This window comes from Bactrocera neohumeralis, unplaced genomic scaffold, assembly GCF_024586455.1.
Source record: "Bactrocera neohumeralis isolate Rockhampton unplaced genomic scaffold, APGP_CSIRO_Bneo_wtdbg2-racon-allhic-juicebox.fasta_v2 cluster10, whole genome shotgun sequence".
NCBI lineage: Eukaryota > Metazoa > Arthropoda > Insecta > Diptera > Tephritidae > Bactrocera > Bactrocera neohumeralis.
The window spans coordinates 13,426,424-13,443,295 of NW_026089623.1; the positions used below are offsets into that span (position 1 = coordinate 13,426,424).

The 16,872-nt window shown below is 32.1% G+C and overlaps 1 protein-coding gene and 1 pseudogene across 1 annotated transcript in view; one reads left to right on the forward strand and one right to left on the reverse strand.

Moving 5' to 3' along the window:
• The window catches only part of LOC126765182 (uncharacterized), a 177,257-nt gene that overhangs the window by 46,295 nt on the left and 114,090 nt on the right, over positions 1-16,872 (reverse strand). The gene's annotated exons all lie outside the window — the stretch shown is intronic.
• On the forward strand, positions 6,793-6,995 carry LOC126765633 (small nucleolar RNA U3; annotated as a pseudogene).

The window sequence follows — 16,872 nt, forward strand, 5'->3', positions numbered from 1 at the left end:
TTTATAGAGCAGTAAATTTCCTACAAAATTATGAGTTTCATCATTCATAATAATTTTTTTTCATTGAGTTATAAAATTCATAAGAAATAAAAAATTTTCCCAAAAATAATTTAAACGTTTAAACGTTTGGGTTTACGAAAAAATTATAGTAGACCTTTTTTGTAGAGCATTCAATTTCCCACAAAATCTAAGAAACAAGATATTTTTTCAAGTTGTTGGAAGCGAGATATAAATTTTTCTATCTGATAATAAGAAAAAATAGAAAACTGTATGTAGGAGGAGCTTCCCGTTACAATTAAAAACTCATGTTTGGAGAGGCTTTCTTAGAGGTGTCTAGGAACCTATTTTTTCGAGTACGAAACGAAAAAAAAAAATTTTTTTTTAATCACTCTAATGAATAGTATACAAACCTATATCTATCTCAATTAGTTTTAGGTGATACGTACAACCGTTAGGTCAACAAAACTATAATACTATGCAGCAATTGGTTGCAAGAGTATAAAAACATACAGGTATGTACACAAATACTATACTGCGAAGATGATCTTCTTGTTAGTGAAGGTAACCAGGTTTTTATCTGTTTTACGCCTTGATACATTCTAGTTTTGTCTCACTTTGAATTATATCTGATATTTTTAAATTTTAAAATCTATTTTACGAACACATATGATCCGCCAAAATCATTCTTTTCCCAATTCGTAAAAAATGTACTTTGTTTTTAATAAAAAAAAAATTTGTTCACTTAATTTAATTAAATTTTCACCCCAACGTAACCGTTTAAAGTAAGCTGGAAAGTCGGTGTATAGTTTCGTAACCAGTAGATAAATATGTATATATGTACGTATCTCTATTTTTTACCCTTTTAAATGGTTGTCACGCACATTCGAAATAAAAGTACCGGGTACACTTGAGTGGTATATTTACAATATAATTTATTAAGAAAATCTTAATATTTTTAGAAATGTTATTTTATTGAGATTAAATGTTTGAATTATTTGAGTAATCAACTTAAACGTGCGTATATCGATAGCGCGTGGCGATGCGGCGTTATGAGGAATACAGTAGCGCGAGTTACATGTACGACTACGTATATAAAAACACCTGACAATGCATTTGACAAATACGATGAACTGTTAAAGCATATTGCAACATAACACCATTTCCGGTTTTTGCAATTTGCTTAAACAAATAAAGTAATCAAAAATTAATTTAACAAGTAAATTTCCTAAGAATTATTGGAAGTAATAAAAATATGCTTAGTCAGCAATGATATGTTAAAAATAAGTTAATATTATTAATAAGCAGGTTTTAATTAGAATAAGCTTCCGTTTAAGTCAATTTAATAAAAAAAAGCAGTCTGTTCTTGATCACCATCAACGTCACCTCGTTGTAATTCAATTTGTTTTCTTTGACTTTTTTAAAAACTCGTTCCCCGCGATGCAAAGTATAATTGGCGCAGTCGGTAATCCTTGGAAAAAATATTACAAGGATAGTGATAAACGTAACTATAACACCTAAACAAATCTTGCGAATCTGTAGATAACTCAGGAAGTTGACCAGACCCTCCAGCATATACCAAAAATAAAATAAATAATTTTTCGCAGTGAAAACGACCTTGAGTTAAAGGCGTTAACCCACCGAAAATATCCGAAAAAAAAACAAGTTTTGCAGTGAAAACGAAAAAAAAAACAAAAGCGTGGAGTCACCAAAATTAGCGAAGGTAATGAGGAAAACCATCGAAATCAAAATATCGTGGCAACAAATATTCGATAACAACTGAAAAATGGAACAAGAGCAGATTCAAATATCCAACGTAGAGCTCATCGAGCAACTGAACAAAAGAGAGCAGCAGTTGGAGCAACTTCGACAGGCATATGTCGAACTCCAACATCGTCAAGCAACCAATGAAAATGACCTACTACAACGAATTATGAAAAACATTCAACACATACCCACATTCACGGGAAAAGGAGAAGTTACAATAAATTCATTCATGAGCAGCATCGAATATCTGCTGTCAAACATAAGAGATGAGGAAGTAAAAAAGGAAGCCACCAGGGTAGTATAATACAGGGCAAGGGGAGGCAAAATACATAATAATAATAAATCTACCGCACCCTGACAACTGGACGGAAATCAAGAAGGCGCTGAAGCTAAGATACAAGCCTGATTTGGAACCAAATGAAGTATATAGGAGGATATGCAGTATAAAGGCAAACACGGTGAGTGAGTTAGCAATAGTTATACAAAATTTCAAATACAAAGTTGACGAAATTAGAATATATTATAAGGTAGGGATGTAGGGATAGACATGGGCAACGTGGACAGTCTTTTAGTGAACACAATTAAAGAAATGACACAGGGGACATTATTAGACAAAATTTACGAGGAACATTGCATGAGGATACATGTATTAGGCTAGAATTAAAAAAAAAACAAACTAGCATATGGACAGTACAGACAATACAACAAAAAATACTATGACAAATACATATATAGGCAAAGATGATAGACCAGGTCAAGTTAGGCAAAATGTTCAAAATTCTTCACAAAATAAAGGAATTGTTGAAAACAATTCTCATCAATTTAGACAAAATTTCCAACAAAAAGGAAATATAGATAATAATTCTCACCAATATTTGCCTATATTCCCAACATATAAAGATAATAATTCAGATAGAGAAAGGAAAAATATAAATTCAAACCAATTAAGGCTAGATAAAGGAGAGCCTATGGAAGTAGATAGTATAGAATTCGATCAAGAGAGATCTCAAATGGCAGGACACCCTAGTAGCAGGAGCAGCCAAAATCGCTTACAAACGCCTAGGCAAAGCTATAGAGAACTTGAAGAATATAGAAAAGTCAACGAATCAATTTTTTTTACAAGGAAGCCTCGGAGAGCTTACCGAGAATAGTAATAACAATTAAAAATAAAAAATATATTGCACTTATAGCGAATATAAGTTTAGTGGATGCTGAGTTGGACGAATTTCAAAAAATCTCATTTAAAAATAATATAACAATCAGAACAGTAACAAGCAAGGAAACTATTACCCATGAAGTGCATACGAAAGCACCAAAAGAATTCAATTTACCTGAAAACGCATATATAAGATGGCAATCGACATTATTAAAAATTGGAAATATAATTTCATAATAGGAATTGATAATAGATGAAAAATCTCACTAAATAAAAAAGAATCAGAATTTTTAAATAAACCATTCAATTTCAGTGAAATATGTACCCTAGAAGCAACAAATGGGAAATTAAAAGAAATTCAATTAGATCATCTAAATACAGAAGAGTTTAGAGAAATCACGAAATTATTGAAAAAATTCGAAAACCTTTTATTTAAAGAAGGAGAAAAATTAACAAGTACTACGGAAATTCAACACGAAATAAAAACTACTACAGAAGAGCAAATAAATTTATATAGATATCCACCCTAGCATGAAGAAGAAGTTAGAAAGCAAATCAGAGAAATGGAGGCACAAGGAATTATAAGGAAAAGTAATTCTCGATATTCCAGCCCTTTAATAGTAATCCCAAAGAAAATCGATAATTCAGGGAAAATAAAGTACAGGCTAGCAATAGATTATAGAAAGTTGAATGAGGTAACCATTGATGATAAATATCCTCTTCCTAATATTGATTCAATTTTAGATAAATTGGGACGCTCCCAATATTTTACTACACTAGACTTATCAAAAGGTTATTATCAAATTACAACCAAAGAGGAAGATAGGTGTAAAACACCGTTCGTAACACCTCACGGCTTGTATGAATTTACAAGAATGCCATTCGGGTTAAAGAATGCGCCAGCGACCTTTCAACGACTCATGAACGAAATTTTACGAGGCTTTATGAACAAAACATGCGTAGCATACTTAGATCATATACTAATATTTAGTACAACGTTACAGGAACATATACAATCAATTAGAGATATTTTCAAGGTATTAGAATCAAAAAATTTAAAAATACAAATGGATAAATGTAATTTTCTGAAAAAAGAAACAGAATTTTTAGGACATATTCTAACAAAATATGGTATCAAGCCTAATCCAAATAAAATCAAAGTAATAGAAGAATTAGAATTACAATAAACGGAAAAACAGATTAAGAGCTTTTTAGGTATAACAGGTTATTATAGAAAATTTGCCAAGGACTATGCAAAGGTCGCACAACCAATTATAAAATATCTAAAAAAAAGGAGTTCGAATTAATATAAAAGATCCTTCATATATAGAAGCATTCGAAAAACTTAAACAATTAATAAGCTCGCATCCAATTTTACGGTATCCAAATTTTGAAAAAATATTTACATTAACTACAGATGCATCAAATTATGCAGTAGAAGCATTTATATCTAAAGAAGGACACCCAATATGTTATGTATCAAGAACCTTAAATAATCATGAACGAAATTATTCAGCAACTGATAAAGAATTTTTAGCAATTACTTGAAGCGTAAACTACTTTAGACCATATTTATACGGTAGAAAATTTAAGATCGTAACAGATCATCAACCAATTAAATATTTACATTCAAAATAAAGAGGGAAAGACATGTCACCAAATCATCAACGATGGTTGTTAAAATTAGGTGAATATCAATTTGACATCGAAACATAGTAGCAGATTTTCTTAGCAGAATTCAGCGTAATGATGATGTGATAAAAGAAAATGAGGATGAAAATACCGATGAAATTTCAGAACATGACGTAAATATAATTAACAATTTAGATGACGATGCATCAATGCAAACAATACATTCCGCAGAAGAAAATTTACAAGATCATTTTTATATTAAGGTGGAGATAGTTAATAAATATAAAACCCAAATTATTTTGACAAACAACAAGACAGAAGAACTAAAACAGATACATGGAATAGTAATTATTTTTATTTCAGAGTATGATTTCGATAGATTGAGTGAAATATTTAAAAAATATATAACAAAAGGAAAAGTAGGAATTTATTCAGAATTATACGAGCGACAATATACATAGTACAAGAGAAACTAATATAAATGTTTTCAAATGATAAACAATTAGAATTTATAAAGAGCACAATGAGAGTACAGGATATAGAAACAGAAATGGAGCTGTTAAGCAAATTTCGTTGTATCACATTAGAGAAAGTAGGCATTCGGGCATAAAAGAAAGATATAATCAACTTATAAATAAAATTTATTATCCGAAATTAGGAGAGTTAATACAAATAGTAATTAACCAATGCGAAACATGTCAAGAAGTAAAATATGATAGGAGACCTTTTAAACAAAAATTTTTTCATACAGAAACGCCTACGAAGAATAATGAAATAATCCACATAGACACCTATGTAATAAAAAGATTCCATTTTTTTTAATTATAGACAAATTTTCCAAATATGGAGTAGCATATCCGTTAACTGATAGAAATCACATTACATTCATCGAACAATTAGAAGACTATTTTACCAAAATAGGAAAACCAAAGAAAATAGTAGCTGACAATGAATTTAATGCTACAAGAATTAGGGAATTTTTAAATAATGAAAATATAGAATTCCATTTAACCAAACACAACAGTCATACGGTAATGCAGACATTGAAAAATTTCACAATACAATTTCAGAAAAATTTAGAATGTTATATAAATTAAATAAAAATGTATCAGTTAAGCAACTAATTCAAAAAGCTATGAGGAATTATAATGATAGATTTCATTCTACAATGAAATACACACCCAACGAGGTACCTCGTAGTAAAGTAGATAAAGACATAGTAAGAAAAAATTTAGAACAGCAACAAGAAAAGACAATCAACAAACTCAATAGGAACAGGGAAGACTATACAGAACAAAGAACGGAAAGACTTATAAAAAATTATAAAGCAGTTAGGCACAAGGAACAGCCTAAATATAGAAAACAAAACTTAGAAAAAATTCATACTAGTAATATAAAAAGACCTTTAAAATTTACAGATTTGGATAATATTGATTATAATAATTTTGATGAAGTTAGAGAATAAAGAAATACTACAAAGAGATTTGTTAGATATAAGGAGAAAACTACTGGCACTTATGCCAGTTAGAGCTAGAAATAAAAGAGGATTGATTAATGCAGTTGGCAGTATGTCAAAATTGCTTTTTGGAACAATGGACGAAGACGACAGACAAAATATACAAACATATCTTTTACAAACGAATGACTCATTTAACGAACAAATTAAAATAAATTATTGAAGTTATACTTCTTATACGAGTTCGGAAAAGGTTGCGATAGATTCAGGTTGCGCAACCTTGCTCAATATGAATCTACGCAACCTTGCCTGCGAAGATGTTCGAGCAGCAGCGAAGCGGTGACAATCGGCGATCGTTTGTTCGTTTCTTTCGGCACAGCTCGGCTTTTCTACCAACAGCACAATGTTGCCATGCTTATGCTGTTGTTGTTTTTGTAAAACAATGTTCAAATTTTTGGTTGGTGACATATTCAATAAAAATAAATTCTGTTGGGATTCGAACCTACGTGCTCGTCGTAACTTTTCAAGCGCTTACCACCAACACCACCATTGACACTTGTATTGCGTTGTCCTAATTATGGTTTGGTTATGCATGAAAGAAATATATAATGGATCGCCGATTGTTACCTCTTTTCTTGCTGCTGTTGCGCATATGTATGTTTGTATGCTTGTGCATTATTGAAGTTATGCTTCTTTTTCTTTCGTTTGTCTTTCATTTCTGCGAATTCTCAACTATTTTGCGTATATTTTGGTTGAAATACTCTGCGTTGCCCGTTGAAAAATTATGGCTATACTTTACAGGATCATTTCTGTAGTTAGTCCTCATTTACATTTTTTGGAAATCGACCCGCAATGACGAAGTATATCGTTTTATCTGACAGCGTGAGGTTTAAGAAGTTCATTTCTAATTTTGTCTTGTGGCATATTAGAAATGATGTTTCTTCGAAAATCGTTCGCTTACAACGGAGAAAACGACTTCTGAGTGGTGATTTTAATTAATAAATTCCTTTTGGTTGAAATGCTCTGCGTTGGCCGTTGAAAAGTTAAGACTATACTTCTCAGGATCATTCATTCCTTTCATTTCTTCAAAGAAATTAATTTTTTTTTTTTTTTTTTTTGTTTCAATATCTTTTTTTTTATTTATTGAATCTGCTTTTTGTTTTAAAGCCTAACAATAAGTTATAAAATCTTAAATCTAATTAAAAACTAGACACGCTCAAGCAAATGATTGAGCTGTTTTGGTGATACCTTGTTCCTTAGTACGCGGGCCTATCTCTTCTTTTAAGGCGTGTTTGATTGCAGGAATGTACCAAAGCATTAGCCAAAGGGTTTGGGTGATCACGGAGTTTAGATATATATTTCAATTTGCTGTCTTCTACTTCTTTCTTTACCATAGAAATACCAAGGTCTTTATGGATATTTTCATTACGCATGTACCATGGCGAACACGTGATTGATCTAAGCATTTTTGATTGGAACCTTTGTATTATGTCTATATTAGTTGCACAGGTCGTACCACACAGTTGAATTCCATACATCCAAATCGGCTTTATGACCGCTTTATATAAAAGCACTTTGTTGTCTAGGCTAAGTTTGGAGTTTATATTTAATAGCCAATTTAAATTTGCAGCTCTTATCTTCATGCAAGTTATTTTACTCGCTATGTGTTTTCTCCACGTAAGTCTTCTATCGAGGTGAATAAGATAAGTTACTTCATTCGCTTGGGGTACTAAAATATTATTAATTTTACTTCCGGACACATTTTTGGTCTAAGCGAAATGTAACATGCTTACTTTTGTTCATTAACATTTATACGCCAGTTGGCTAGCCATTCTTCGACAAACCTTAGGTGCTCGGCTAGTATTCTTGATGCTATTATGTGGCATTTGTTACGGCTCACTAAAGCTGTGTCATCCGCAAAAGTTGAAGTCAATATATTATTAGCTGTTGGAAGATCTGCTGTATATATGATGTATAGTGTTGGGCCTAAAACACTGCCCTGGGGTACGCCAGCCCTTATCTGTCTTTCATCAGATATGAAATCTCCCACTTTTACCATAAATTTTCTATTTTTTAAATAAGACTCCAATATTTTATACAATTCTGAAGGTAGGATATTTTTAATCTTATATAAAAGGCCCTCATGCCATACCTTATCAAACGCCTGAGCCACGTCTAGGAATATAGCTGAACAGTACTCTCTGTGCTCAAATGCTTTTCTTATTTCGTTAGTAATTCTATTTACTTGCTCTATCGTGCTATGTTTTTCACGAAACCCGAATTGGTGCGTTGGTATTATATTATTTTCGTGGAGGAAAGGAGACATCTTTGATAGCAACACTTTTTCAAATATTTTAGAAAGACAGGATATAAGACTGATTGGTATGTATGAAGACGGCTGTGTTAAGTCTTTCCCAGGTTTGTCTATCAAGATAATCTGCGACTTTTTCCATGAATTAGGATAGTGTCCGAGATTAAGAATTGCATTGAAGAGCAAAGAGAGCACTTCTACGGCAATATTTGGTAACTCAATTAGCATTTTTGGTGTAATATTGTCATATCCTGGTGACTTTTTTGGGTTAAGTTCTTTTATTATTCTAGTAACTTCAGAAGTAGAAGTCCTAATAGACACATGCGACTCGTTTGCGGTATTAGGCAAGGTTGGCAACTCAAAGTTGTTCTTTGGGGAATTGGGTTGAAATACCTTTTCTAGGTGATTTGCAAAGCAATTTGCTTTATCCTCATCACTACGTGCCCAATTACCATTCAACTGTCTTAGAGGCATGTTGGAAACTACTGGTGGCTTGAAAGATTTTTGGGCTTTCCAAAGGGAGTTTTGCTTGCTAGAATTTGGACACAATTTTTTTATATAATTTTCAGTGTTGTGTTCTTCTTCATGTTTAAGCGCTTTTTTTAACTTTCGTACAGCAGATTTCAGTTGAAGCAGAGTTGAAGGGGAGCGATTTAACTGCCATTCCCGCCTAGCTCGCCTTTTCTCATTTACAAGTTTCTCTATTTCATTATTTGTGATCTTTCTAAAACCAACTGGTTTATTGTTTCTTTCTGGTGTTGCCAGTACAGCTGCATTAGTTATTAGGTCATTAATTTCTCTTATATTTTCATCAATGTCTCTTTCTGTATTTATTTTGCAATCAATATTGATATGGCTGCTGATATACTTTCTATACTTCAACCAGTTAGTTTTATATGATGTTAGAGAAACTTTTGGCTCAATTATCATGGGCTGTTCGTATAACTTTATTAGTACAGGAGAATGATCAGATGATAAGTCTGTACATGTGTCAGTTGTCATAAGCGATCTATCTATATTTTTGACTACAGCAAAATCTATTAAGTCTGGTATTTTTCTTCTATCACTGGGCCAGTATGTCGGCTTACCAGGAGATATTATATCCAGCTTATTATGCTTATTCATAATAGTGTAGTACAACTGTCGTCCTTTCGGATTAATAAGACGTGAGCCCCAGTACGTATGTTTTGCGTTGTAATCTCCACCTGCTAGAAATCTTTGACCTAGTGTTCCAAAAAAGTCTTTAAACTCGATTTCTGTAGTTTTAAAACGAGGTGAACAGTATATTGCCGTAAGGTTTAAGTCACAACCCCGATTTTTGAGTGATATTGTTGTAGCTTGTAACTGTGGAGTAGCATGAGATTCTAGGGCATAGTGGTTTAAACGATTTCTAATCAACACTGCCGTGCCACCATGCGCTTTTCCATCCGGATGATTTGTAACATATAGCCTAAATCCTGGTATACTGAAATTATTTTTATTTGTTAGATGAGTTTCTGAAATAAGCATTACATCTACATTCTTTTCAGACAGAAATCTGATAATCTCTAATTTATGTTGGTTAACACCGTTAGCATTCCATATACAGATATTTAGGAAGCTCATTTTTTACTTAATAAATTTTGCAGCATTTGATTTTGAGATTTTATTAAATCCTGGATCATGTTTTGCATGGTGGACATAAATTGTGTCATGCACTGTGTAAGATTTATAATCATAGTGTCAATACCTCCATTTGGAGGATTTTGCGGCTGTTGCATTTGCACAGTGTTGCCTTTCACCACATTTGCATAGCTTCCTTGCATATTATTATTGTTAGAAGTAATGGGATTTGATCTTTTTTCTGAGGTTGCTATAATTTCATTACGGGGTGTTTGTAACATTTGGTTACGACGTGCTTGAATGCCCTGTGACAACTTTGATTTCAAATCTTTATATACAGGGCAACTTCTGTAGTTAGCAGTGTGATTTCCTCCGCAATTGCTGCATTTTTTATTTAATTCTTCTTTCTTAAGGGTGCATTTTGAAGTGGGATGTAAATCACCACATACCACACAAACACTGCGTAGAGTGCAATATGATTTAGTATGCCCATATTCTTGGCAGTTAGTACATTGTACCGGGCCGTTTCTTTTATGTGGTTCTTCCACAGTTACTCTACGATGCAGCAAATATTTAAGATTATATATAGGATGGGTCTCATTTTTTTTTTAAGTTGATTCGAATTGGGCAACAGTTCAATTTTAAACATTGGCTGTGGTACTTTGTTTCTATTAAATATATTTACAACAGTTTTAATACCAAAACCGCATTCTTCCAGTGCTTCTTTGACTTCACTGGAGTCTACGGCGGACTCTATACCCTTGATTACAACAACTAGGCCCTTAGAGCTCTTCAGTTGATACGAATAATAATTTTTGTTTTTATTTGACAAAAATTTAACGATTTCCATGAAACTTTTTTCAGTGTAGGTCTGAATTTTTGTTTCGTCTATATTGCCTTTTTTCAAAGGCACTAAATGAAAATTGTTAGTACCTACAATTTTGCTTAATTCAGCAACGAGAGCATTACTGCTACGCTCGCGCAAATATATTGGGGGTGGTTTGGCATTAACGACTGTGGTGGTACCCTTCGCATCGTCGTCTGAACCATTGCTTAGTATGGCAAATCTGTTGCCATTTAGGATTTCTGGCTTTTTACTATTTGGCGTGCCTGGTTGAAATTTTTTGGTATTGACCGCTGATTTAACTGGACTTAAGAAATTAATGACATTTAGAAATATGCATATTTGCATTATTTCGTTGTCATTTCCATATTCGTAGCAATAGAATTTCTAAGGCATAAGTAAAGTAATGGCCGCCGATTGTCACCCCTTGCCGCTGTAGCAGCTTCGCCTACAAACATGCGTAAATATGTATGTATGTATACGTATGATCTTGAATACATATCGACGCAGATTTTTGCGAGAAGCACCAGAAAGTTGTGCAATTTATGATTTTTGGCTTTTGCCATCGTCGCGAAAAGACGACTTGTTGGCAAAGGCATGCTCGGGGAGATGTTACGGCCTCTGTTTTTATGAATGAAGCGAGATCGCTTGTGGAATTTGCGCCTGCGTCGATGAATGAAATCGTTTTTGTTGTAAAATGCACTACACTTGTTCTTCGCCAATTTCGCTGCCATATTGTCTTGTGAAGATCAATTTTTTGTTGGTGACATATACATATGTATGTGTACGCATATGTATGTTTGTATGCTTGTGCATTATTTGTTTGGCAATGTATGCAAATATATGTACATATAAGTATATATGAATGTATGAACATGCAAGTCAATGCGAGCACATGTAATAAGTATATTGACAAGTGATGAAAATATGATTTCAATTTCTGAACGCGCACATGCGTATACATACACTCATATGAGCATGTGCAGATACACAAGATAGGATACAAGATGTATGCATTTTAACATCGTATACTATACTAATAAATATTTTTCTTACTAATAGAAATTAAATTTATCACAGCAATATACATAATACACATATACATAATATTGCTGTGATAAATTTAATTTCTATTAGTAAGAAAAATATTTATTTTTAGTATACGATGTTAAAAGCAAAAAATTAAAAATTTATTCTGTCGAGATTCGAACCTGTGGTAGCATCTTGACTTCCCTTAAGCGCTTACCACCAACACCACCATTGACACTTAGGTTGCGCTGACTTAAGTATGGTTTGGTTATGCATGTATGTACATAAGAAACATACGATGGTTCTAATAATTTTGTTTAAGTATAGAAATATGCTTTTGTAGAACATTTGCTTTTGCAAACATACAGACAAATGTGCAAACGACATAATATATGTATGTATGATTGTTTCGCATTTTGCTTCTACGCCGGTCAAATTTCTATACAAAAATCGGCTGAAATGTGTGAGAAAATAAAAAATGGACAACTAGTGCAAATAATTTTTAAAAAATTTATTGACAATTAAATATAAATGAAAATACATGTAAATTTACTTAAATTTATTGAAATTTCGTTTCGCATTTTTCGGCACTTTCAAATTATCTAATATAAGTAAATTTCACGACTTAACCCGCATACGTCTTATTCGCGAAAAATTTCCAAATTTATGAAAATTGGCGCAATTATTGACACTTCAATTTTGTGTAAAGTTTAAAACATGTTTACATATGAATATATAATATATTTGATTTTGGCGCAATTATTGACACTTGTCTTCATATACAAAATTGGGCCAAAACGAAACAATGAAATACATACATAATTACTTTTGCATGTCAATATGGAAATGCAAAACGCAAAGGCATATATTGCACATATGTACATACAAGCGATTTCTTGGTTGAAAGCAAAAATTGAAGCATGAGAAATTGAAATGCCGACGGCAAAACGAAATTGCTTATATTAGTACATTGCGTATGAATCATGAAAATATCATCATAATGTTTAGGTAAATCGTTTATATATTTAAAATGAGTTATTACAAAATAAGATCAAATTAGCATTAAATAATTTGAAAAATAAAAGAGTTCTACATACATATTTCCATCCTATGGAATATCAAAGAAATCATTTTATAAATACATATATTTCTGTCTCTTCATATTCTCGGTTAGAATATGTGAGAGAATTATAAAAAATGTTAAAATTGCGAGGCGAATTCCGACCTACCTGATCTTCACAAGACAATATGGCAGCCAAATTGGCTGGACCTCCGATCAATGTTGATAAAATAAATGACAGTGATAATACGCATAACACAGCGGATTCCAGGTTATGTGATGGTAAGTTTCTCTTGAATATTTCAATGGTCCGTAATAGATGCACCTTGTGCATTAAACTTGTGCCTTGAAACTAATATCAATTGGATTGGCAAAAATTTTAATGATTTGATTTTAAATTTATTTTACAGCGGAAAAAGACAGTGTAGCCCGTATTTCAAGAGGAGGGAAAACAGCACAATATTATCGTGAATACCGAGCACGAAAGAAAGCAGAGCGGGAAAAGGAGAAATTGAAAATGATAGCTGGCAGTTAATCGAAGAAGAGGAAAACAGCTGCGGAATATCAGAGAGCGCGTAAAAAAAGATTCAACGTTTGCTGTTCCATCAATGTCTGCGGGAGCATCTATAACTACTGATGAATCAACGGTCGTCAATGCACCGATAACTGCTGGGCCTTCAACGCGTGTTGATAGATTACAAAAGAGAGATGATTACGCTGCATATTCTCTTCCGCAACGAAGAGACAGAACTATTTTTCTAGTCAAAGTTCCTTCATTTAGACTTTGCTTTATTCTTTATTTTATGTGCTTAATAAATTTATAAAATGTGAATTTAAGTTTTTCTAGTTTTCTTTCATATAAAATGATATGCATTTCTTGGAATATCACTAAGAAGTGTAACTTCATCCGCGCGTAGGGACTCCACGCCCCTTTTTTATTATTTCGCGTCAGCTATTGAACATTTAAAAGAAATTGTTAAAAGTGACAGATTAAAAATTGAAAAAGAACTTAATTCGATAAATAAGCTTATATATGATGAATATAAACAAACTTTATATTTAGATCAATACACAAAAATTCAATTGTTAAAAAGTAAAATAGAACATATACAAGAAAAAGTTGTATCCGCTAAATATGGGATAATACATCCGAATATTTTAACTAACGAAGAAATTGTAAAATATAATATTGATTATTATAAACTAAAATATCTACAACTAGGAAAAGTAATTGTTAATAATACATTTCTAGTATTTGGAATAAAAATACCAAAAATGTTTGAAAATGTAAAAATACGAAAAATTATCCCAATACCTAACAGAGAAAATAATGAAATAGATGCAAAATTAGAGGAAATATTTAACTACAAAAATAAAACATTAATATTTGAAGATAATAAATCATTAAAACAAATGAAAATAAGCAAACATTGTATTTTAAGAAATAATTGTTATCTTGTAAAATGTAAAGAACTCGAAATAATACACTTAAACATAAAAACAATTCTTATTAAAAATGCACTTTAAAAATTAATAATACATGTAATCAAGAGACTATGTAATAAGGTTCAATTAAAATTAATGACTATTATTTTTCAAATTTTGTTGAAGCTATAAAAGAAAATATTGTTACTTTAAAATATAAAGACAGTCAGAATTTTACAAAAAAAAATTACTTTTGACGAAATAGTAGAAGAACATAAATCAAATACAGAAAAAATTTTTAAATTGAAAATACAAATGAAAATATCTCATGATTGCAACATATTACAATCTTGTTAGTAGCTACTGTCATTATCAAAAAACACAAATATATAAATATAATATTATAAAAGTATGCTTATTCAGCAATCTATATATGTATATAAAAATAAGTCCGTATATCTACGTCGCCGAACTAATCATAAACGCGCCGTGGGATTTCAACCAAACTTATACACTACGTAGACAGTGGCCCATTTATGGTTTATATGAAGTTTGGTTGAAATCCGATAACCCATGTGTGTGCGGTGCGTATGTGAAGTGAGTGTGTTTTTGCCGCAGGCATTTTTTGTACCGTATACAGCATTCATTAGTATTGAATACATTTTGGTCGTTTGTGAATTGGAGAGCATTGCACGGAGTGATGCAAATAGCAATTTGTTATCATTTCTCTTTTCTCTTTGGACGTCATTGGTGATTCATCTTATCATAATCGATTTTTGAAAACATTATTTTCTTCGCATTTTTTGGTGAGTATTTTGATAAAAATAAATTAATTTTCGTGCTAATCATCGTTCTAATTTGAATATTTTGTTAAAAAAAATTTAAAAAAAAAATGATTAATGAGATAAAAGTCGATTGTTTTGCTAAACAAGTGTTCTGATTGTTACAAGTCCATCATATGATTTTGTGACATAATCTCAAATTTGATATTTTGTGAAAAAAATTAAAAAATTGAGTGAATTTTTTTTTGTTTAATGTCCGATCAGTGAGCTAAAAATTACTTGGATTTTTTGGCACATTTTTAATTGAATTTTGTCACATTTTCAGCAGTTTTTCGTGTCTTTTCGTCACGTTTTGGTGCTTTTCGAGTGCAGACGATCTCGAACGTTTCATTTTCGCTTCCGAACGGTAAGACAAAAATTATTTCGATTTTTTGGCCAATTTTTAATTGAATTTTGACACATTTACAGCATATTTTAACAATTATCGTGTCTTTTCGTGACTTCTAGGTGCTTTTCGAGTCCAGAATTTGCTGGAGTTCATCAATTTATTACTGAAGTTCTTTATTATCTTTGGTTTAGTTTCTTCTAAAAATGCCACGAAGAGCAAGAGCTGACATTGGACGTCGGTCGCGTAGAACGCAAAATAGATCAAGCGAAAGGGAAAATCAATCGCAAGAACAGCGATAACAAAAGATTGCAAATACAAGGGAACATGCAAGATCGCGTTCAGATCGTAGGCCGACAAGTACGAGTATTAATCAAAATGTTCAAAGGCGTGCCGCACAAATCACGCAATTGATTACAGTTTGCATAAGTTTGTGGTGATTGGTGGAATGAACAAAGTATGCCAACATTATAATGCACTGAAATTTCATAATGAAACACCTGGAATGTGTTGTGCCAGTGGCAAAGTAAGATTACCAGAATTACAACACCCACCGGAACCGTTGACAACATTAATTTCAGGAACAACGCCGCAATCGAAACATTTTTTGGATAATATCCAAATGTATAATTCGTGCTTTAAAATGACTTCCTTTGGAGCGACGAATGTAATACGAAATAATTTCATGCCGACATTTAAGGTAATTTCGGCTCTGGGAATTTCGAATGAAGCATACAGCGAAATTTCAGAACTTTTCACAAGTTCTAATCAATCATATTTTGCCTCACAATTTCAGATACAAGGGCAAATTTATCATAGGATTGGTTGATTATTGCCATTTCTAGATGCAAACCACCAATTCTTGCAAATATACTCCCTTGGCAATAATGAAAATGAAGTAGATGCACGTTGTTCAATATTCACAAGTGCCAGAAGAATAATAGTACGTGAATTGCAAGCATTGTTTCATGAACAAAATGATTTGATTAATACTTTTCGGACAGCACTTGATCAGATGTCGTCTGATGATCATAAAATCGTGATTCGTGCTGATAGAAGACCAATCGGAGAACATGAACGAAGATTTAATGCACCTAGAAATAATGAAGTTGCTGTGGTGATTGTCGGCGATGAGTTTCAATCATGTGGCATTGTATTGCGTAGAAGAAATAATCAGTTACAACGTGTTTGTGAAACACATCGCTCTTACGATGCCCTACAGTACCCAATTTTGTTTTGTCGGGGTGAAGACGGATACTCTATTAATTTAAAAATGGTAGATATCGCAAACCCACGTGAGTGTTTGTTGTGTTTAATATACTTTTCCAATTTTGTTTAACAAGAATTAGTATGAAATGATTGAAATTTCCATTTGTTTTTTTTCTCTTCAGAACGTGAAGTCAATGAAACTGTCAGCGCTATGAAC